Source organism: Thunnus albacares, chromosome 24, assembly GCF_914725855.1.
Source record: "Thunnus albacares chromosome 24, fThuAlb1.1, whole genome shotgun sequence".
Lineage (NCBI taxonomy): Eukaryota > Metazoa > Chordata > Actinopteri > Scombriformes > Scombridae > Thunnus > Thunnus albacares.
This window is the reverse complement of record NC_058129.1, coordinates 11,628,410-11,651,633: the sequence shown is the minus strand read 5'-3', so window position 1 is coordinate 11,651,633 and position 23,224 is coordinate 11,628,410. Positions and strand designations below refer to the sequence as shown.

Below are 23,224 nucleotides of genomic sequence, written 5' to 3'. Positions count from 1 at the left end.
TCTTTTGTCGTTCCCTCTTCGCCACAGACTTTTCACCCACACTCTCCTCACCCAAACGTTTCCTCATTCTCGGTTTTTCTCCCGCTGCTCCCCTCCTTTTCCTTTTCTTTGTCATAATAGCCTGCAGATGCTATTCATTTCACAAGCAAAGGTGTAGGTGGAAGCTTTCTACCCAGAGCAGCGCTTCTGCGAAATCGCTTTCCAATGCTCGTACGCGCACATACTCTATGGCTCAGTCTGATTTAAGCCAGCAGCCTTCTGTTTCCTTTTTCTTATTTTTTTTTATTTTTTTTTACTAGCCTTGGGCTTTTGTATACTCCTCAAATATCTGTTGCACTGATGACATCAAAAGTAGGAACACAGTAAGATAAAGAAGAAGAGAAGCTACGAGGAGTTCTTTTGAGGAAAAAAGGCAACATATTTATTAAGAGTTAGGATTTTAAAATGCAGGTGTCATTCTGCTGAAAAGGTTGAAAAGTGGTTTTGCCTTTCAGATGATTTTGTTTGTGCGACGCTATCATAAATTACTCTGTACACAGAACAATACGGCGCACACTGCAGCACACAAATCAACTTGAATGAGTCAGTCCACTGAAAACAACCATAATGAAGGCGTTGCCAATGATACTGCAGAACTCTCCCAGTCAGTGTACAGTGTAATTACATCAGTCTGTCGACAAATAAATGATTAGGTCTCAATAGTGATACAGCGCCGGTTCTTTCAGTGTTCAACCTTGGAGGAGAATGGGGGAGCCATGCTGAATGGCTCCTTTGTCTCCCAGTCAAGAAAATAAAGGGATGTAGTAATAGTGGTCATCTAACAAGATGTGCTGAATGACCTTGATGTAACAAGTCTCAATGGTTACCAAATAAAGACTCATTTAGTTTTTGTTCAGATTGATCATCACATAAAATGTACAGAGAGGACATAAAATAGCCAAATGAGCAAAGATGTCATGATACATGAACTCCCTTTTTCACTTTGATACAGTTTCTGATTGCAGTCATTATTTGATATCAAAATAATTGAAGTAAAAAGCAAGTGAACAAAGACTCAGCACAAAGGTCTGTTGTGATTGGAATTCTATACTTAGATCATATATTAACAAGAGATCCGTCTCCATGACAACTGAGCAAACTAATAAAGTCCACATGATGCATCTCAGATCTGCAGAAACTTTGCAGTAAGAGGACTTTATGCTACAATTTTTTTGCCAAACAGAACTTATTTAACGTATTTAACTATATGTTGACAACTGTCATGGTTATATATTTATATATTAATATGATTTTTGAGTGACAGTGTTACCTCTCAGAGTACTTTCTACTGTCACCTGTCAGTGTTTTCTCAATAATTTAAAAAAAATCTGCAACACAAGACTTTCAGGATAAGGCTGGTGATATTCTATATTTTTATTATTGCCAACAAATCCCATGAAAAGACCAAAAACCAATAATGCATTAGTCTATCTCTCAATGCTTTTCGATTTCCCCACCTGATCTCTGGCACTCAACCTCACTCTTATTCCTACTAGAGGTGTTGCAATTCTCCAAATCCACCGTTCAATTCTCAGCACTGGCGGCTATGCCATTGTTATCTATCAAGTCTTGATTAAAGATCAACAGATCATTGGTTTTATTCCCTGACAACTGCCATTTACATTTCCAAATTCTTCTTTTAAAGGATAGGCTACATGGTATCAAGTGTGATATATCCGCCATATTTTTTTTTGGAATGTACCACACTAAGGCTATATGGTCAAATTTAAATAATTTCACCAGTTAATCAGGAGCAAACTGTTAATCACAAAACCAAAAAGAAAAGCCACTATATGGCAGAAGGGTACTTAACAACAACAGCTTGAGAAAACTAAGTTTAGGTGTTGCACTTTGTAGACGGTCCCTGCAGATGTTTGCTGGACACGCACAAGTAGGCGGGGGTGGAGAGAATCACTGATCCTTCTTTTGATTTCGAAGGTTGAAATTGAACGCTCATTTTGATCGATTTTCAATTTAGAATCAAAATCGTGACACGTCTGTTTCCTGCTGATGTAAATTCTTAAAAACCGGTAAGAAATACACACTTTCATTTTAACATGTGGACAACAATAGAGGTCTATAGCACAAAGGAATAAGCTATGTCAGCCTTTGATTGCCCAGACAATATCTGTTAAGTAATCTTTTCATGAGATTTGTCGACAAAAATATAGAATATCACTGATTGTTCTTTAAAAACTGATGCGTCATTCTTAATATCAGGTATAGCTGAGGCTATCTTCTTCTCCTTCTGTAGCGGCTGCGCCACACACACACACACACATCAGGGAATAAAATATAAAGAAGAAGAGTGAGACAATCGGCAGAACCTCCACAAAACAATCAAAGGGCCGATACAGAGAAAGTAAGATGTGTAACCTCAAAATGCCACAGCAGGATGACGCCCACCTGGAGCCAGGAATGCAGACGGCAATTTTCACTTATTCTCTAAGGCTTCGTTTCTCTTCCCCAAGCTGCACTCAAATGGCTCAATGGCTGAGAGGAAGGACACCTGGCGCAGCAGGCGGTCCGATCGATACCCAGCAGTCTTTGGCAATACAAGGGGTCAGCATGTGCAGCGGTTGATTGGTGGAAAGCCCAAAATAACTTGCAGCTTGTCACGGCATCTGTGACCCCGTCATTGACACAACACTTGGCTAGATTGGAGCAACATCAACAAATAAAACAGCCAGAATGGACCAGATATTGGATTTTCAGGTCCTCAGCCGTTTGAGTTTTATCCATTTTACTTTCTGATTTTAAGTTGACATGCTCTGGTGCCGGGTTGGTGTATTGTGTTTGTTGAAATTGCTGTGAAATTGTTATCTGTATCTGTTTTCTGTGTCCCCTGCAGAGAGGAAAATACACCCCTCCTTTTACTTCCCTTTTGTAAGCCTGCTGTGACGTATAGCACAAAAGTTGATGCACTTTTCAGGATGGAAGGATCCTTGTGACATGAAAAGAGCAAACTGCTGTCTATAATGTTTATCGGATTTTGTACTGCTGGCATTCACCCTTTTTGGCTCTTCTGTATGTGGCTTTTAATGACACCAAATATTTCTTTGCTATTGTTAAAGAAAACGCAAACATCAAAGCCGATCAAACACAGAAAATGGGAGAAAAAAAATCACTTTTTGCACCAGCGGTTGCGTCTTTGTTGGGCATTAAATCGATCTAGAATTGAACTGTATCATTATTAAGATATGGTTTAGCTGCTCTAATCAATATTTTCATATAAAGAGTGGATCAAATGACTGCATGTAGTGTTTAAAGGTCGCTGGTAATGAGAAACCGCTCTCAACAAATGTTTACCAGACACAACAGGCAGCTGTTTTCAGCAAAAAAAGCTAAATCCACCGTATTGGTAACAAAGTTAGCGACTAATTGATGAACATAGTGGAGCATTTAGCAGGTTAAGAGACAAATATTTTTCTTATGAGTTGGCAGAAACCAAAGGAGAACTGAAATGAGAGTAAATATTCTACTTTATATTTATGAAATGGCCAGAAACACGACTCCAAATGAATGCTAACGTTGCTCCAGGTGCTAGATGTATAAATAGGTTTGCTAACATTCGTTAAATAAACTTCATAAGCTGTCTAGCTTTTTGTGTTATGCCTCCAATGACCAAAACTCATGTTTTAATGTGTTCAACCTGGCAGACAAAAAGACAAAAGTCTATCTGACACAATTTCAAGGAATTCCCTCCATCTGAAGTCCTGTCCTAGATATTCATTCAGCAAATGAATGCACAGTGTATTGCAGCCCCACACACAATTGGCAGTTTTTATCCTGAGCTAGTGAGACATAAAATTGCTAAATAGCCACTCCTTTAAGAGGCCATCCCACCTAGCTGTTTATGAACCGGTCATTTCAACCATCCTTCACAAACAACGCCCTAAATCCATCCTACCGTCCTTAACACCTTAAATAAATCCCCCGTCCATCTGAGATGACAAGATAAATACCATCTACCTTCCCCCCCCTGACAGAGAAACCTGTCCACCCCAGGGGAGCCAGCATTCACTTCCCTAAACAGGAGATAAGGATAAGTGATGGTATGTGAACCAACAACAGCACTTAAAGATGGAGGAACACTTTTGAGAAATAGATTTATAAGGGAATTTCTGTCCCCAGATGAAGGGCAGTTATCATTACATGCATTTATGATAGCTGTTGATAAAGCTATGCTTAGCTGAGTTTGCTGGGGGATTATTTTACATTTATCTGCTTGTAATTATTTTCTAATTTATCAGGACAAACATAGCCTCTCTCTGCTGGTACTGGGCCAAAGCAGAAGGAAATATACCCTAAAACAAGTACAAAAACTACTGGTAGGTGTATTGTGTGGCTTGTTGGTGCATTTTATTTTTATACCTGGAAAAAGAAACAACAAAGATAACAAAGATGTTACGATTTTAGATTCCTCCAGCGTCGCTACAATGCGAGCAGAAAGATTTTCCAGCTATCTAACATCAGCGGCAATCAGCGGAGTGTCAGCCCGTCAAAATGACAGAGCAACATCTTTTCTTTAGGCTAGATCATCTACGTTTCACAGACAGCAATCATATGTGGAGAAATCCATTGTCAAAGAGGCGGAGAGACTCATTTCTCTACGCACAAACAGGAAAGTAGACCAGAATGCAGCAGATGTGATTTGTTTTGAACGAAGGCAAGTCTTGCTTCGGCTCATCTGGAAAGAGCAAGAAAAGAAGCTTTCACAAACTTAAGTAAAATCATTCTTGTAATAGATCATTGCAGATTGATGATTTTTGTAAGAGCATAAGAAGATACAGTTGGATTTGTGCTGTGCTAAGAAATACTTTAGTGGCAGACGTGCAAGCAGATTGATCATTTCGTGTTCAGTCACCATGCACGTCTTTTTTTTTTTTTTTCAAACCTCAAGTCCCAAGCTTGTTTTTAAAATCCATTTCCCTGCACGCTGCTGCCACCTCCTAAATATATTTTGTCAATGATCCCTCTCTGTGCTGTAGTTGAAGGAATGTCAGACATGATTAAAAAATCACTCTTTTCAACGCTCCATTTTTGCCTGATTTCTCTTCCCTCTGAGGCACCGAGTATTCATTTGAGCTTGCAGATGTGAGATTAATATTGCTTCTTTTTATGGATATTAAGCGACATACCGGGCAGTTAAAAACCCTACTGATATCCATCGCTGAGAGAAAAGTGTCATTTTCAATCAGGATTGGATAGCCGCACAACACCTGTTCAAAATCTCCCCGAACTGTAATGAAGTGCAGCTAAGTGTGCCAAATGTAGGAGGAGTATCGCTAACAGCAGATGTGAAAAGGATGTAAGGATGGCTCATGTGGGGCTGCTCTGTGTTAGCATTGGAAAAGATTGGGTGAAAGGCTGGTCAATTGTAAACATTTCATGGTCACGGCGTAGTTTTCATTAGCTACTAAAGCAGATGTGACGGTCACCAGCAGCGGTCGTCACAGAAGAAGAAAGCGAGAGGGGTGTGGGCAAGATTTGTAGTTAGACGGGAAGCCATCGTGACGGGATTGTATGTTCCCCTTGCACAAACAACGGTTTCATTAGTTACGTTGGAAAATTGACCTCTATATATATGAGCGCACACATGGATCATTCACCACAATGTCTTAAAGGGTCAATTCAGCTAAATTACAAAAACGTCTAGTGGTATGGTACCATGGAGAGAGATTTAGTTAGAGCAGGTTTTACTAAGTAGTCCCTTTGACAATGTGCTTGTAGATCATCAAGAGTACAAGGACATTGTTTGCGTAGAGACATGTTGCTGTTGTATCCTTGAATTTTATTTTTTTTTAATTATGTGAGCACTACAAATGAAAATCCATTCACCACCAGATATTTATAGCAGTTTGTTCAAGTTCAAACTTCATTCTTGACCTTGGAAACAGCTTTTAAGAAAACAACGTTACCACAGCTACATTCTGTAGCTTCCCTTGAGCTTTCAGTCATATCACATGATCTTCATCAGCATATGGAGTTGTCTGCTCATCTTCTTCCAAGGTCAAGAATGAACTTTGAACCTCAGGTTTTGAGCCAGCATGGATAAGAAGTCCCTAAAAGTGCTCATAAAAATGTAAATCAAACCATCTAATATACCATGACAACTCGGCAAACTTCATGATGATCATGTGGTTGAAAGCTCCAGAACTGCTACTTAATGGACCTTATGGGGAGATTGTTCTCTCAACCAAAGTTTTTTGTAGTTTAGTGACAAATAAAGCCTTAACTGAAGGTCTGCTTACTTGATCTATCAGTTGCATTTCACCCCATTTGCTGACAAAGGCCATGAAGGTTGGTTGAAGGCCCGTGAAAATACTAGTCAGTATACCTTGAGTTATAATTAGTTTTGTCAAACTACTGTTTCCAAGGTCATGAATTGAGCTCTCACAGTCATGTTTTTAGTCATCATTATTCAGTTTAAAGCAACAGTGCATTACAGTAAACCACAAATATCACTGTATACTTTCAATAATTTGTATTTAGTGTTGCATATAGTGGATTTAGTTGGAAAAGATCACTGTGTCTGTTGGGGCTCAGTTTGACCTTGGCGTGGGGGCACGTTGGCACATCACGGCCACTTAGGCAGCATGAAGTTGGGCACAGAGGAAGCATTGGGTAGGAAGGTGTAGGCAGGATGCCAGGACGGAGCTTCTTTGGTATTCACAGCTCATGAGGGAGAGGCTGATAGGTTGGCTGATGTCGAGATAATGGGGAGGGGAGGGGGCATGGAGAAATGGGGAGAGAAATGAGAAAAAAAGAGGTGGAAGATGGGCGAGGGAATGAAGACAAGGGGACAGACAGAGTGGAGGAAGGGGAAGACGGAGATCTGCTGTAGTTTGGTTTGACAGCATCACTGCCTGTGGTGGAAAGGGTGGGGGGGGGGGTGGGGGGAGAGAGGGGAAGGAGGGATAGGAATGGTGTTCTCCGACCTGTTTCTAATTTTATCTCTGCCTTCCATCTTGCCCACAACCTTTCTCCTGCTTTCTCCCTTGTTTGTCCCTGAGGTCTTTTGTTTAATTTCCCCTCTTGCATCAGTTGTTGTCAGGTATTTTCTCTCGTTTTCTGTCTGTCATCGTCTGTCTTTAATTCTCCTCCTTTTTATTTGTGCACCATACCTAGGTTTGTTGTCTTGTCATTTCCAACATGTGGCAATTCAGCTTTTACAGGCTGTCATTTCCTCCGTCTCCTGCTCCAGTCTCACTTTATTACTGCAGAACAATGCTGCTTCCACACTCCAGGGGCTAGTTGCCCTTTAGATACGCATGGGCCACAGAGGTACATCGCTCCCAGCTCCATTCACCTTCAAATACCTGTTAGAATTGCAAAATTATCAGTTCTTCCCACTGTGGCAGGAAGAAATGACCTAATATGTAAAACTCTATTTAAGATGACATCATGTAAAGCTATTAAAAATCAAAAGTTGCCAGATGAAAGAGGCTCGGGCTAAAAGCTAGTAGTGGGTCTAATCGTGTTACATTCTGCCTCGCCGTGTTGGATCCCCTCCCATGTGTCCTGCCTTACTCCACATTCAGAGATCTGATATGAATTTTTGTGTAAACATTGCAGAGATAGCAGAGTAGGAGTGGGGCTATTTTAGATTCTGCAAAAAAAAAGAGGAGGATGGGAGCTGAAGGAGGGCTTATTAGCCATGATCCTATGACATCTTTGACATTTTGAAAATGCATTTTTTTCTTCACTTGGCTCTTGTCATGATGTCAGGATGAAAGCATATATTTGATGTCAAATAGAAAATGGCATGTTAGCATTTTTTGGAAATTTAAATTCCACTGAGCGCTGCCAGATCACAGCCAAGCAAAGGGTTGCTTTTGTTTTTTTAAATCTGGAGCAGCGTTAGCCAGAAGTTTTCACCACCAAAGGTCTAATGTAGAAACGTCCTCCCCCATAACTTGGCAAGAGCCTGATGGAAGAAATACAACATAGTAAAATATAGTTGTAAATGCTGTAAAATGTCCAGGTGTTGCTTTAATTTCGGAGGGAAAGCAAGCAGCAGTGGGTGATGGGAAGTTTTACACAGGGACCGATTCAAGGGGCTGATGCCAAATAAACATAGGCAGAAGGCAGCAAGGAGCAAAATGAGGTGAGACAGCAGCACTGATGGAGGATGCTGTGTGTGTGTGTGTGTGTGTGTGTGTGTGTGTGTGTGTGTGTGTGTGTGTGTTCGTTCGCCTGCAGCTCTCATTAAGGACATCTCTCTTTCCAACACCAACCCCTACTGTGGTTTGGAATAGACACACACACACACACACACACACACATGCAGAGAGACACTACCCAAACCTGATAGATGCTGGTTGGGTAATTCTGCCACATTAGCTATCAATGCCTCAGATCTCCCCCTCACGTCTCTTTATTTCAAGTTACGCAGCGAAGAAACTAATTAATGGACTCTGTGTCTCCTCTTCAGAGACCATTAGATTCACTGCTTATTACTATTCAAGCTGGCCTGTTCTCTGAAATACATCTTCCATTATGACTTTATGCTTTCACGATAATCAAAATACGCTGTAATTATGAGTCTATGCTTTTGAAATATATATAAGCCGACAGAGCAACATCTCAGTATGCATGTGGCTACACACGCAAAGTCTTTTCTGCATGCCGATGTGCAGGCCCGTGGGCTCACCTGCCTCGCAGCTGCACAACGTTGCTGTTTATCAAAACACACGTGCACAAAATCAGATTAAAGGGACATGGACTATGTTGCAGTGGAGGTTTTGAATTGGGGTCATAACTGTGGACGGTTTCTTAAAGAGCCAGCAACTAGTGTGTATGTATAAAACAGCAAATGTCAATAAATCCATCAAACTAAATGCCAGGCATATGCTAAGGAAATGTCATTGGGTGTTGGGACCGCTATCCGGAGGGGATGAGGCTGCGGCACGTGTCACCTGCTTAGAAAGGCACAGAGCATGGAGAGATATGTGTGGGGTGGTAACAGGCGGAGAGATGGCAGTTCATTAGGTGATGTTTGGAGCCATGGACAGGCAGCAAATTAAAGGGAAAACCTAAGGAAAGACACATGAAACCTCCATACAATTACACAATTCACATCCTACCATGGTCTGTGACATTCTGTGACCCTAAGAACTCAAAATTCATGGTCATTTTTGTAGGTCCTTCAGACATAAATAGACAAAAGCATTAGCTCTCATTCAACATTAGCTCTCCTTGTCATCTTGGTGAACTTCCCCAAATCCAATAAAGAGCAGGACAGAGTCACTAATGTCACCTTGAAATGATAGCGATTAATAGCATCCACACCTTGGATGTGTCAGTCCTGAACAGGGCTTTGTCTAATGTAACCTTAAAGGGGACATAACATGAAAAGTTCCAGGTCTGTATTTGTATTCTGGGGCTCTACCAGAATATCTTTGCATGATTTAAAGTAAAAAAAAACTCCTTGTTTATCTTATACTGGCTCTTAATGCAGCCCCTCAATTCAGCCTCTGTCTGAAACTGTTTTACCTCCTGTGTCTTTAAGGCCACCCTCCTGATGAGCCCACTCTGTTCTGATTGGTTAGCTTCAGATGGCTCCAGAGGCTACATAAACAAACAACAGTAGCAGGCTTTCACTTCTTTTTCTCATTCTTTACTCAAAATGTCAACCTCCCAAATACAACGCAGCACAAGTTGGAGCCAAAATCCAACTCAAAGTATACGAATGGACAGTGTAAACAACCTTAGCAACAAAGGCTACAGAACAGACGGCTGTTTGTGGGCATGTGCAAACGATCTGATGTCATCAGGAGGAGGAAGTAGAGCTAACTTTTCAAATGGAGTATTCAGAGCAGTTTGAAGCCCTGGCTTTTGACTTTCAGGGAGCATTTTTACAGATGTTCACCTCATGTTTGGGAACTGTGACCATGTTTAACATCCAACATCATAACAGTATATAAATGACAGAAAGTCACAAAAAGCATGTTATGTCCCCTTTAAACTCCACATAATATTGTATCTGGTTAGTAATATGCTAACTCTTCACCTGGGAAGTAATGCTAGTTCAATACTGAAGGTGTCTAGTTAGCCGTGCTAATGTTGGTAGCTTGAGGCAGAGCAGACAAACACACAGTTCAATCCATTCCTTACTCCCTTTGCACATGTATCCTTGATTTTGGAAAGGTGTTTAAAAAAAGACACAAGCCTCCAAACTCTTTGAAAACCAAGTATCCTTCCACATGTGGAGAAAAACACATTTGACACATTGCTATCCTGATGGGAGTTGTCTCTTCCAGGTTGACAATGACCCCATCTACAGGGCATGAGGGGCCCCTTACCGGCTGTTCACACTGTTCAGCACTTTGAGACACTTTATGTTGCTTTTGCCTTTAATTTCTCACCCATCTGCAACATTCCAGATACTAAAGTGCTGCAGCCTCACTGCAGAGCCTTGCACAGTTGGATCTGGTTCATGTATTGAGTTGTATGTTACACACTTCACACCCCTTTGTTTGTAGCTAACACCTCCCTGTCCTCTGCAATTTTACCAGGTGTCATACTACCCAAGTCCCTGAGCAACACAACAGCTTACTGCTATTTCATTAGCTGGCATTAGATATGCTGTCTATAAATAAAAATGGATTGCACCACCCACATAATCACATGCACTATTATTGGCTGGACCACAGGGACCAGCCCTATAAAATGTCTCTCCCTGGCTGACTGAGTGACTAAACGATTGGTCGACTGAGAGATGAAGTTACACCATTGGTGGCCGGGTGTCACCACTTCCTGTATCCGACGTTTCCAATAAAAAAGCCTCTAGTGTTTCATACACAGTCCAGCTATATACTAGTCTTGTTTCTTCAGTAGTAGTTTTGTCAGCAGTGAGCAATTTCACTCAGCCTCTCCTGGATTTCTTAAACAGTGACAGAGATTCCATGAGGAGAGAAATGTTTGTATGTGTGTGCAACCTTCAGTGTAAGTCACTGCACTAAATAAGTGTGTACACCTCCCTCCGCCTGCATCAGTAGCCCCTTTCATATGATGCAAACTGACACCTAGCAGGTAGCGACTTTAATATTAAAAGCGTGGGTGCATGCGTAGGCATGTGCACTCTTGAGTGTGTGTGTGTGGCTATTACCAGGAATAAATCCCTCACTGAGATGCTTGAGTCTTTCTCCATCACTAACTTTGATGTCTATGCAGGCTGTCACAGCAGCCACATGGTTTACTATGAATGTGGATAAATGTTTACAGTAAATTCCAGCAAGGCAACATTTTTTTTTTTTTTTTTTGCATGTGAGCAAGTGAGCCAAAGAGGGAGAGCAAGCCAGAGATAGGAGGATCATAACTGCTATGACTCTAGGCATGTACATTACATTAAAAAACCCAAACCCCGCGGGAATTGAGGTCATTTAGAGTGCTGTGAAAATATAAAACATTCATGTGCAAGCGTTGACCCACCAGCTATGTAGCTGAGTTGGTGAGCAGAGCTTACATGCATCAGATATGACATTTCAGGGATTACACACACAAATATGCTGTTGAGGCATGTCAGTTTTTCATGTATTTCAGTGGACTAGCTGGTTTGCAATTTAGATAAATGCTGTTGTGACGGAGCCTTGTTTAGGTCTGTTTTTACTGATTCATATGATCTAACCAACAATTTCAAGGATGAATTTTTGATCCTCAAAGTTTGGCATTTGAGGAAATAAGCTTAGGTTATTTAGTTTCTTGTTAGTTAAATGAGAAGACGATATTATTCTCATGTACGCTAAATATGAAGCTACAGCTAGCAGCCGGTTAGCTTAGCTTGCATGAATACAACAGGAGAAACAGCTAGACTGGCTCTGTCCAAAAGTAACATAATACACCTACAAGCAGCTTTAAAACTCACTATTTAACATGTTATATCTCATTAGTTTCATCTATACTAAAACTGAAGAGTAAAAACAACAAGCTGTAGTTTTATAGGCGGACAAATTCAGACTAGCTGTTTTCCCCCTTTTTCCAGGCTTTATGCTAAGCTAAGCTAACACCTCTTGGCTGTAGCTTCTCATAAAACTCTCAGCAAGAAAGCCAATAAGCGTATTTCTGAAAATGTTTAACTATTTTCTAAAGTTCTAGCGCTGTGGATTATCTGTTTATTTGTATTCCTTAGGGTTTTTTCTGTTACTAGGTAAAGCCAGCAAATAAAGCAGTTGAGGCTGATAGCATTAGAAATCAATTCTTGATGTGAAAATAAGTGGAGACTGGTGAGGTCAGCACAGCCAGACATTCTCCATCTGGCTTTCCAGGGCTGCTTTCTAACACGCAATGATTAGCAGAAAGTATCAGCGGTTTGTTGTGACAGAGTGCAAGCAGCTGACATCCTGCTGTGCATTTCGAGTGCCTGAAGTTCCTGTTAAACCTACATCTCCAGAGCAACCTATCTTTAAAAAAAAAAAAAGCACCTCTTTTCTGAATTCTTATCCTGATTATATCTTGAAGAGATGAGCAAGTCCCTCTTTGACTTTGTTTTCAAACAACAACCGAGCCGACTTAAAAATGTCTCAGGGGTTCAGCATCCCTTTGACACCAGGATCTGTGGACTGTGTTGTGCAGAGCGGGAGCCGGATAGAAGAGCAGCACAGTCAAAGGATTAACATTAGAGCTAGTGGCTAAAGCACTGCCCACAGGTCAGATTAACAGAATGTAAAGCTTGCACCCCTTACACCGCACTTTGAAGTGGGGCTTACAACCTCAGCTTTATCCCGTCAGGAAATGAAGTCAATGGTGAAAGGAAGCATCATTCAGATTTTTTTTTTTTTTTTTTTTTTCATTTGGCATGTGGGTTTGCTGAGGGTGGGGGGGGGACAAGAAATGAAGGATCACAGCAGTAAGCAGGAGCTGGCAGTGACTCCAGCTGTCACTGAGAGTAGGCAAGTGTTAGCTGAGGTTAGGAAAGTTATCCCGGTGTTAAACATTATCTGCCTGTTCCCATGTGCCTATCCATTGCAGAACACTTTTAAAAAAACCCGAAATACTCACACCTTTGAAGGACCTTCAGACACACAAGTGCACCAGTTCTTACTTTAACCTAAAGGTTGTACCTCAGTTAGAAATAAGAAGCAGGTGTGATGATATTATTCCATTTTGCATCCCGAACAGTGCTTTTCAGTTAAAATCAGCCTCTTTCCCCTTCATCATGAGTAGGAGTTTAATCAAATAAGCTAACGTGCATCGGTATTAATCAATAATTTTGCTGTTTTTGCTGAAATTATCTTGTTTTTATCATATTCAGTTGGTTAGCCAAGGCCCCTAACTAGAATTGACAGAATGAATGCAGTCCTATTTGTCATTTTTTTGTAAAATTAATCTTCTAAGACATATGCCACATGCGGTTCAATTCCAACAGCTGACCTTTGTTACGCGGCATACCCTCTTTTGTTTCCTGTCATCTCTCAACTGTCACTATCTAATAAAGTAATAAAATGCCCCAAAGCATAAAAATTGTTATTACTATCTTTTTCATAGCATTGATTTAAGATTAAATATATGGACATTAAAGTTGTTTTTGTCTAATGCAGAATAATTGTTCCCGATGACCTCAGGTGTACCTGAAACCCGTCGATGATGTCACTGATTGTAGCTTGCCGCCAGGTGTTGTGTGTATATTTAAAGGTGTATCTGATACCTGTTAAAAGTTGAAAAAGGCTATAGCTGTCTCCGATGTGGAGAGGTACTGTAAAGTAAAAATATGAATTGAAGTTTGGGAAATGATTAGTTTATAATAGTTTCATTGATTAAACTTTCATTACACCAAACTGTTTGTTGTTTTAACAATTATTTAGCCGATGTATGTATGTGCGTGAAAGACATCCATCCATTAAAGACATAACTAAATGTGAATCATTGTGACAGAGAGAGAAGATTTAAACAAAGAGCACCCAGGGTTTTTGCAGCAGCAGCAGCAGCAGATAAAGCTACTGTAAGGGAGAGAAGCAGGAGACTCTTCTCCTAATAAGGCTGATTTATTATGTGCATAATTTTACACCTAACCATATTGAGCTCAAATGCACAGAGCTATAAGGACTATAAGGATATATGTGGTCCACGGTCACATATGGTAGGACTGTGTCTAATTTTAGTTTTGCAGTGTGGGTATCAGTCTGCTGTCGTCGTTGACATGTTGCTGCATGAGCTTCACCAAACTCTAAACGTTTTAGAGGACATTTGAACAATCATCAAGCTTGGAGAATTTTGACTCTAAAAAAACTGTGAGCTAATTGCCCAAACTCTGAATGTTTTGATCCTGCATAATTCCTCCCATGTGAGGTTAGTCTGAGAGGCATTTATGTTCACCTTAATGCAGCACCAGACACACAATATTTTCACTGATTTCCTGAATTTATGTTGAGGAGATAATCAGACATCATGACCCTGCTCTGAGACAGCTGTGGCATATAAAAGGACTGTGATGGAACCGATATGGATTCCTCCTGACTCTCGTCCGACCCCAAGGCTCCATTTTCACATCCCGATCCCGGTCCAGATGACACAATGTAATAAACGTCCGTCCCTCAAGAATCCGTGTTTGATGTCAGCTTCTACTTTGAGGTTATTGGAAAGTAATATGTGTTGAATTTGTCCCAAGATTGATGTCTTTTTGAGAACACTTAGGTACAGCTTGGTGATGAAAATGAAAAAGAACACGACATAAAGCCTCAGTGGGATAATACTGAGGAAATGCTGTTGTGAAATGGGCGAGTTATTTTTGAAAAGTGCGTCTTTAGGGGGATTCGCATTGTAACAAAAGACTAATTATGCATTGTGTTATGGCTGTGAAAATGTGTTTTGGAAAGTCAGTTACACTAATGACAAAATGCAGAGATTATATTACTTTTTCATGACGGTATGTGTGTCTTTACACACAGTAAAACTGAGTCACAGGACTCGCAGCATGTGGGACTTTTTCATCAATATTTTAGAAGAAGAAAACTTGTGTATTAAAGCAGTAAACAGCAGAACTGAGGCTCTAAGTTGTAAGAAGAAACAAAAGTTGGACACGCTCCAGCGGCAGTGAATTTGAAATGAACCCCGCAGACGACTAATGTAATGTTTGTCTGAACTGTCTGAACATTTGAGTGAACTTTATTTTACTGAAGTGGTATGAGCTCTACATGCGAGAATAAAGCCAGATATCCATGAAATTACCCAGCTTACTGTTCCCACTGTCAGGTTTACATTCAGTGACATTTAAGCAGAATTACAGATGCATTTACATCATGTTAGTAGATGGCAAACTGTATGGTTGATATTTTTGAATGTCTCACTTAAGTGGAAACACAGTTGCTGATTATTTGCTCACGTGGAGATAATAGTTCCTTTAAAATATAGTCAGAGTGGGCATCCTGGTTGCTTAGGACTCCCACCAAATAGGCACAAATGATGCAAAAAAAAAGAAAAACCTCTAAAAAAATGTATTTTTTAAACTGTAAAATGCTTTATGACTACATAAGGATGAGGAGGCAGTCTTCAAAATCGATTTTTTTTAATTGGAAAACTAATCATAGTAATAATAATGATTAGTCAGTAACAGTATCCGAAGAACATATATTCTCTCACTTACGTTCAATTTTTCCAAATTGGGAGGAAAAGCTGTGTGAGGATTTATTGAAACATTGATGTTTCTTCAGTTTTTTAAGGGGGGGTAAGTAAAAGTACCACAAATGGAGACATAGTGTTTGTAGAACAAGAGTATTGCAATGAATCTTGAGTCTTATTTGTCTTCTTTATCTTAGAATAGCCCACACATCCATCGCTGTGCTAATGTTTACAATCTCCATGTAGCATCTGTTTTGGCGCCAATTATGCATGTTGTGTGTCATTTTTGTTTTTCTGTTCCAACATGTAAATGCTAAACAAGAATTCATCTATTAAGTCTCGAAAAACATTGCAAATGTTCTTTTCACAGTTATTTTACATTTATTATGAGGATTCAAGGTTCGGTTTTATGTAAACAGATTCTGTTTGAATTGAGCTCTTAGCATATTTAGCATAGCCTCTTTGCCCACAAACAAGAAAACATGGATGTTTGTACAACATAAAACCTACAAAGTGTAATTTATCCTTAACTAATGAGCATTTCGTTTTCTCTCCTTTTCCCTTCCATGCTGTCCGTGTGATTACTGCATCTGTTGGCCAATGGTGACGCTCCGTTTCTGCTAACATCATTAGGTAAGACAAACCTGAGACACCACTAAACATTGCTTAGCTGTGCTTCTTCTGTTGGTTGGATTATGACAATAGCTGACATGCTTATGTGAGTATAATCTATGAGTCGGTAGTTTATTGGTGGAACTTCTGCTTTGTGACCATCTGAGATTAATTTATTTTAGCAGAGATATGCTTGATAATCTTTTGGTGTTTTATTCAAAGGTGTTGTTTCTCGAGACATTGTCATCAGGGTCTTGAGGGTTTTTTTTGTTTTTTTTTAGATATAAGAAACATAAAAAGGAAGGAAAGCAGAAAACAACAACAGATGTTGCAGCTGAGATAAGAAAGAAGCGTACAGGAGCTTCTGAAAAAAAAAATTGACCTCAAAAGAAATCAAGATGACGAACCAAAAACTGAGGATGACTGCGCTGACCTGAATTTCAGTCGATATCTCAGTGCAATAACTAGCAAATCAAAATTAGAGCTACACGCAGGCTAAATAGCTTTTTAATAATTCACAGTTTGTTCTGCTGTTGACTGCATTGATAAGCTGCCTGCTTAACATATTGAGATCATAATCAAGTGAGAATCGGATTCACACCAGCACTTCATTCTTCATTTACAAACTGCAAACCCTTACAAAGAGTTTTTCCGTGCATGGCTCGGAGGTATAACACGAGCAGGCGTCATCTAAACATCCTTCCAAAAAACAGGAAATCTTTGGAGCGTACAGCTAAACTGAATCCAAAATGGCTGGGCGTTGGCTGTAGTTCAAATGGAAGTTTCAGACGCGACGCCCCTGGCAATGTCACAACCCACATAACTACACACTCTGCTCATCAAAACAGCACGGCAGCCCTTCAAAAAGTTCTTTTTTTTTTTGTCCCCTTAGGCATCAGCAGCTCCATTCTGCACTGTTATTTGCTTCAAGTCTGATCATTAGGAGAGCGGTGTGAGGATTAAGGAAATTAATCCCACCTAGTTTTCCTTTCATAGCATCCCGGATGTTGTGACAATAAATCTCACCACGTCACAGGGAGAGTGGCTTAATACTCCACTGCTGGAAAGTCTGCGTATGTGTGTGTGTGGGTTTGTTTACTAGAACAAAAGATTTAGTGTTTGTGCATTTGTACTGTCTCTGTATCATCTGTTTCCTGCTTGTGGTGTAATATCCTGCCACAAATTTGATTAGAAGTCTCAAAACAAAAGTCTGAGATCATCCACAAGTCAAGTGCAGAGCCTGAAGGCTCAGACTCAGTCAGTAACGTTTATGTGTGTGTGTGTGTGTGTGTGTGTGTGTGTGTGTGTGTGTGTGTGAGGGAGAGCAAGAGCTTTCTCATTTTATCCTCGTAGAGAAGACTCATGTCCAAGATGAGAAAAGTGTTTTCTTGGTCAACACTTAGAAATCGTCTGGTTTGTGCTCGGGTTCAGAATTAAGGTGGATTTAAGGTTATGGGAGTTTAGAGTTTGTTGCTGTAATAGCATTAAGCCCGAGCGTAGGGGTTAATGAACAAGTGTAAGTCAGAGGGATGCTCCCAAACAAAACGTGCATGTTTTTTTTGTGTGTGCACGTGTGTGTGTGTGTGCGTGTGTGTTGGAGCCCTTAATCCTTTAACGGGATTACAAACGGCATTGTCCTTTGTTCACTTGTTCCTTTCCACCCACGTTATGCTGGTAGCGGAGATGTCAGAGCCCACATTCAGGATTACAATGTAATGGGCTCTCAATAGGCTGGGTGAGAGGGAAGCCTGCTAGTTAGATTATTTTAACCATCTTCCCTTAAGCCATTTCAATTATGTAACGCAGCCTGAGGTGTGGATGTATATTGTCATTGCTTGTTTGACACAGCTGCACTTTTTTGTGATTGTTTTTATCGAGTTTTTAAATGGAATTCAGATTTAACTGTTGCTGTTTTGGTTTTTTTTGTTATTTTTTACCAATGGACAGATATAGGCTAGCTGTGTCTCCCTGCTATCCCTCTTTATGCTAAGCTAAGCTAAAGCTAAGCTAAGCGTCTCAGGTCATGAAAGTGCTATCAATCCTAAAGCGGATATCCGCGTATTTTCCGAAATGTCAATCCATGACCTTCAACAGGTTTATGCAGCAGAAATGAGGTGAAGTGGTGGGAGTCAGCGGTGTCAGCTGTAGAGAAGTCTTTCCCACGAGTGTTTAGCAGCTAAGGATCACTGAGTTCCTGTATCTCTTCATTCTTCAGAAGAAAGCACACAGCCGTTTCCCAGCCGGGAGGGGCTAAAACTCTGTGCGGAGCTGCGTGGGATCCATTAAAATATTCTCAGCTTGCTTTTGCTGGCCTTCACCGACACGCTCAGCTGCTCCGGTGGCCTTGATGCTGTTATTTAAAGTAACAGGATTGTAGAGGGTGGCGCTTGCTTCACCAAGCCACTGACAATACAGCTAGTTAAATGACTCCCAGTAAATGACGACGTGAGAACACAGCTGTCCGCGTTTGTCCTTATCACTGGGCTATGTTTGTCGAGGAGCTGTGGCTTTTTCCTCACTGTGAAATGAACCGGCATCACATGCAGCGTACATAAAGAAAGGCGGCCACTTCAGTCTATGTGTCCTCATGTTATTAAAAGGGTCATACCAGCAGTTTTACATGTTTTAGCCCATTAACTACAAATTGCATATAGCTGTCTTTGCTTTCTCCCACTCTCCATAGCATGGTAAAAGCAAGTTTCAGATGGATTTCCTACCTTCAAGGCATTTCCCTGTTGAAATAAATGAGAACCAGCAGCTGTCTAAAGTAGAAAAACAATTTCCAAAATGAATGGTATGCTTTAAAAACACAGTGTTCATGTAATCTAAGAATATTGACTTAATAATAGGATAAAACATCCAAAAGCACCTTTATTGTTCTTCATGCTCTGGTGATATGAGTGTACAGTATATATATCTTATTTTTTTGCATGCATGTTACTATCATCTTGGTACATTTCCAGTCATGTTTTTTTTTTTTTTTTTGTCTGGCCACAGTGGATAGCTGTATTTCACAAGCACAGAAAATAATAGATATGCACATGCACACAGCATTGTCAGAGGAATAAGTGTCAAGTGGCCACTTCGCTGGGCTCTAGATGCAGGTAGATGGAGGGAAAGAGGCAGGCGAGAGCTGCACTGGTGAGGTAATGACAACCCGGTGTTGCATCCGAAGTCAACAACAGGAATAGTGGTGGGAGAGCCCAAATTATCCCCAAGGGGACGGCCCTGTGTGGATCCATCAGTGTGTATGCACATACGTGATCGACATCCAAGCTTTGAGGGTGGTGTTTTTGTTAGCATATCGACTGAGGAGCTAAAAGTGGATGAAGGCAGTCTGAGCTCATCCAATAATGCACAGCGGCTTATGGAGACATGGATTTTTCAGTAGATCAAAAGATCTAAAAGGCAAGGTCAGTACCTCTAAAGGCACAATCTGGGATTCATGTGTGAACACAGAGTGACATCTAAATCTGCTTTTAAAAGCCAGCTGAAATTTGGACTCTCTTCACTTTTTGTGCGGGAAGATATAACCTATGATGAAACTGCAGGTTTTGCCTCTCAGAAAGAGGAAGCTAATTAGCCTAGCACGCCAACATTAGCACTTATTCCCACCAAATGATTCATGTCGAAGCTCATAGCAACTAGCAGTGTAATCTCAGCACTTTAAACATACATTTGCTTACATTAGTAATGTTTCGAAACACAAGTAAACGTACCAAATTCTGCTCTTTAACTTCATCCATATCAAAATACTTGTAATTTTGAATTTAATATATTTAATTTTGCAGGTCTTTCTGACCACATAGTTAAACAAAGTGCCGTCCTCCTGTTTTCTGTGGAATTAACCAGAAGATTGAAAATTAGGACACACAACAATGTGATGATGGGTTGTAGATGGTACTTATTCTTACCTCCCTGCACAAGTGCATCATGTACATAATTGTTTTGTTTGTCTATTTTTCCCTCCTCTGCTCATCACGTCTGCTGCGTCCTACTTTTAGCCTACTTCACACCACAGTGAAAACAATCTCCTTGAAAATCTCTGCAGTGTCAGGGGGAAAAAAAAAAAAAAAAAAAGAAAAAAAAAAGTAGACTGCATCTTCTGTCAATTAGTGTGTTTCCACCATGTGTGATACTCAGTTATTCTGTTTGTGAGTTGCAGCATGGAAATGTCACATCCTGCCTGTAGTAATCCAGTTAGGCATCACGATGGCCTTATGGTGGCGGCTCAAGCCTTTTGTGAATGTCAGTCAATAATGGTATTACATTAAAAGAAACCCACATTCCTACTATAAACATAACTTGAATATGTTGATCCATACATTGAGGCATGTACGCACTCATAATTACCGTTGGGTTTTGTGGCTTCTGCATGTTCTGTTGTCAACTGTAATATCCATCCGCAGTCATTTTATCCAAGCACGGAGGGACATTTGTGTATGTGATGGACTTTAATGATGCACATCAGTAGCTCATCCTGAATTCAATTTTAATTTGTTTATGTATCGCTTGTGTGATACGAACTATTAGCCAGAATACTGTACACATGAGAACTCAATGAAGCAGCGGCGCTCCATGGTTTCTCCATACTGGTAATAAAAAATCAATTCAGTCAGACCAACATCTAAGAGCAAATCCATTAAAAATGTAGCCCTCAAATTAATAAATGCATGTGTTTTTTATACATCTATTTACGGGTAACTTTACACCAAGCTGAAAAGCATAATTTATTGAACCATGTCACGGTGTACTGACCACACACTGAGTACACATCATCATCACCCCAACAAGCTGAGAACTTCAACCGCTGGAAAACAGCAAAAGCTTTTTTCAAGATTTTTATGTGTTGTGAAGTTAGTTTTCTGCCCACAGGGCTCTAGCACTATGTAGTATTTTCACATACTACTAGTACTATGAAAAGATACATGGATTCGAATATGTAATAAACACATAAATAGATTAGACTCATGTTTTAGGTCGTTGTGATTATTATCTAAAATACTGCCCTGAAGTACAAAGTCGAACAAGTCTGACAATCGAAAAACAAATCTTTGCAAACTGTTCGAGATGAAAAACAATATCAAGCTGTGAATCCTAACTGGAAGATTTTTCTGTATTATTAAACTACATACATACATATTGGTTAGGTATTGCACATAAAGCCCTTCCTATTACATCATATCCCTGTCTGGTATATTCATGTTTTGGGTCATCAACCATCATAGACATCATCTTTTATCTCCACTTATTTTCCCATCTGCACAAGAAGGTCAGAGGTCAGGGTCAACCAGAGAAATCTCTCCATGGATTAAGTGTTTTGTAGAGAGTAAATTATCCCCAGTTTCCCCCCCCCCCCCCTTGATGAAATGAAGACGGCGGGCGAGAGACCAAACCAAACAGAGAGATTGATGAGTTATTTGGTCAACACAGCGACGTGTGAAGAGGTGTAAAGTAAGAAATGTGTGCATGCGACGGAAAAAGAGGGGGAGGCTGTTGTTCTTAACTGAGACAAACTGGAGCTATTAGAGGGCCTATTGTTGCCCGGCTGGCCCCTGAAAGAACAGCTTGTCCCAGCACTTATTCACTGAATAGATGTGGCCGGCACTCCCGGCTATCTTGGCTGATCGCACAGATCAATCTGGCCGGGGAACTTGCAGCAGCTGTAGTAGAAGGTGTATGTGTTCTTTGTGTGAATGTGAACATGCTGCATGATTGGTTGAGTCTTTACCTATGTAGGTAGATAGCTTTAAAATCTATTATAATGGAAATTAGGAAAGTTGTAGACTGATTCAAGCCTAATTGATCTTCAAGGATAGTTGTGGTTTATTACAACTTTATGTTATTTTTGCGGGGTTTTCCATTGGTTTTATTGATTATGATGAAATTCAACTCACCAAGGTATTTGCTGAGATCCCTGAAAGTAGCAACATTGCTAAAAAGCAATTTTAGATACACTCACTTTCAGTTTTCACCTCCAAATAAACTTGTTTTTCACCCATATTTCTTGCTCTGCCAGACTTCGTTGAAACCATGCTGACATGAGCCCAGATTTTAGAGATTGCTTTGGTGACTACAGTGTTATCATAATTGATAGAAATTATAGCCAAAACTACAAAAATAAAACCTTGCAGGCTTTTGCATCTACTATGTGGAAGTTCAAATGTAGAGTTTGAGAAATTGCAGGTGTAAGTCGTTTCTTGAAATCAGGGTAACCGCTGTCATGAGTCGATTGCTTGTAATAGAGACTGGTAACTACTTCGATCTTTTCACTAAGACATTTCCACAGACTCTTGTTGGTGTTATTATCTTATTTAACCATATTTATGTGTGATACATCCATCTTCACCTTAGCAAAAAATATGAAAGTACAACAGAAGCGATTGATGGATGAGTATTGACTTTAATGTTGTAGGACTCTTACTTATTGTCAGATAGTGATGTTTTTCTCTCCTGTTTTATCTGAATGATGCACGAGATGAAAATGGAACTTTCTGAGATAAGGTTTTGTTTTGATTGCAGTCGAGTAAAGATGGTGCAGCTGAACAAAGTAGAAACTAACTAGTTACAACAAAGCAGCATGTATCGACTATGCACTCAAGTTTATATTAGCTGGTGCAACAGGCTGATTCTGTTCACCTTATTCTCCTCACAGTCTCGTATCGGCGTACTAACTTTCTCTCACACACGCAGACACATGCACACTGGGACACACACGTTTTCGAGCCATTCACCTGCACTCGTTGCACAACTTCAAAGATGACTGATTTAACTAGTGCCATCTCCCACTCCAATAAACAGCTTCCAAAGCGACTTTGAAGTCGCATCAATCTTCCTTTCGCATCTGTCAAACTTCTCTAACATCCACTTTCCAACCAACCAGCCCATCAAGGAGAAATCAAAGTTCCTTCAGGCGTTTGACATGCTGTAAATAGGCTAGTACAGATAAGCCGTGGCGCCAATGAGCTCTGAATGGGATGAGTCTATTTGCTGGCTCATAACCATGCAGTTTCAT

The 23,224-nt window shown here is 40.3% G+C and overlaps 1 protein-coding gene and 2 long non-coding RNA genes across 12 annotated transcripts in view; all 3 read left to right on the top strand.

Annotated features, from left to right (window-relative positions):
- Positions 1-23,224, top strand: part of LOC122976189 (neural cell adhesion molecule 2-like) — a 436,488-nt gene that overhangs the window by 254,004 nt on the left and 159,260 nt on the right. The window contains exon 1 of one of the 8 annotated variants that reach the window (XM_044344510.1): positions 16,237-16,315. The exons of the other annotated variants lie outside the window; for them this stretch is intronic. The gene's annotated coding sequence lies outside the window, so the exon portion shown is untranslated. Of the gene's footprint in view, positions 1-16,236; positions 16,316-23,224 lie in introns of those variants that run through there. 8 annotated transcript variants of the gene reach the window in all.
- LOC122976191 lies at positions 1,147-3,221 on the top strand. 3 transcript variants are annotated; one of them, XR_006400854.1, is made up of 3 exons: positions 1,147-1,184; positions 2,294-2,401; positions 2,511-3,221. It is a non-coding gene; the product is annotated as an uncharacterized LOC122976191 (long non-coding RNA). The 3 variants fall into 3 exon arrangements; XR_006400855.1 differs by having other exon boundaries at positions 2,294-2,754; positions 2,891-3,221; XR_006400853.1 differs by having other exon boundaries at positions 2,294-3,221.
- On the top strand, positions 3,821-4,833 carry LOC122976192. Its single transcript, XR_006400856.1, has 3 exons — positions 3,821-4,094; positions 4,293-4,370; positions 4,459-4,833. It is a non-coding gene; the product is annotated as an uncharacterized LOC122976192 (long non-coding RNA).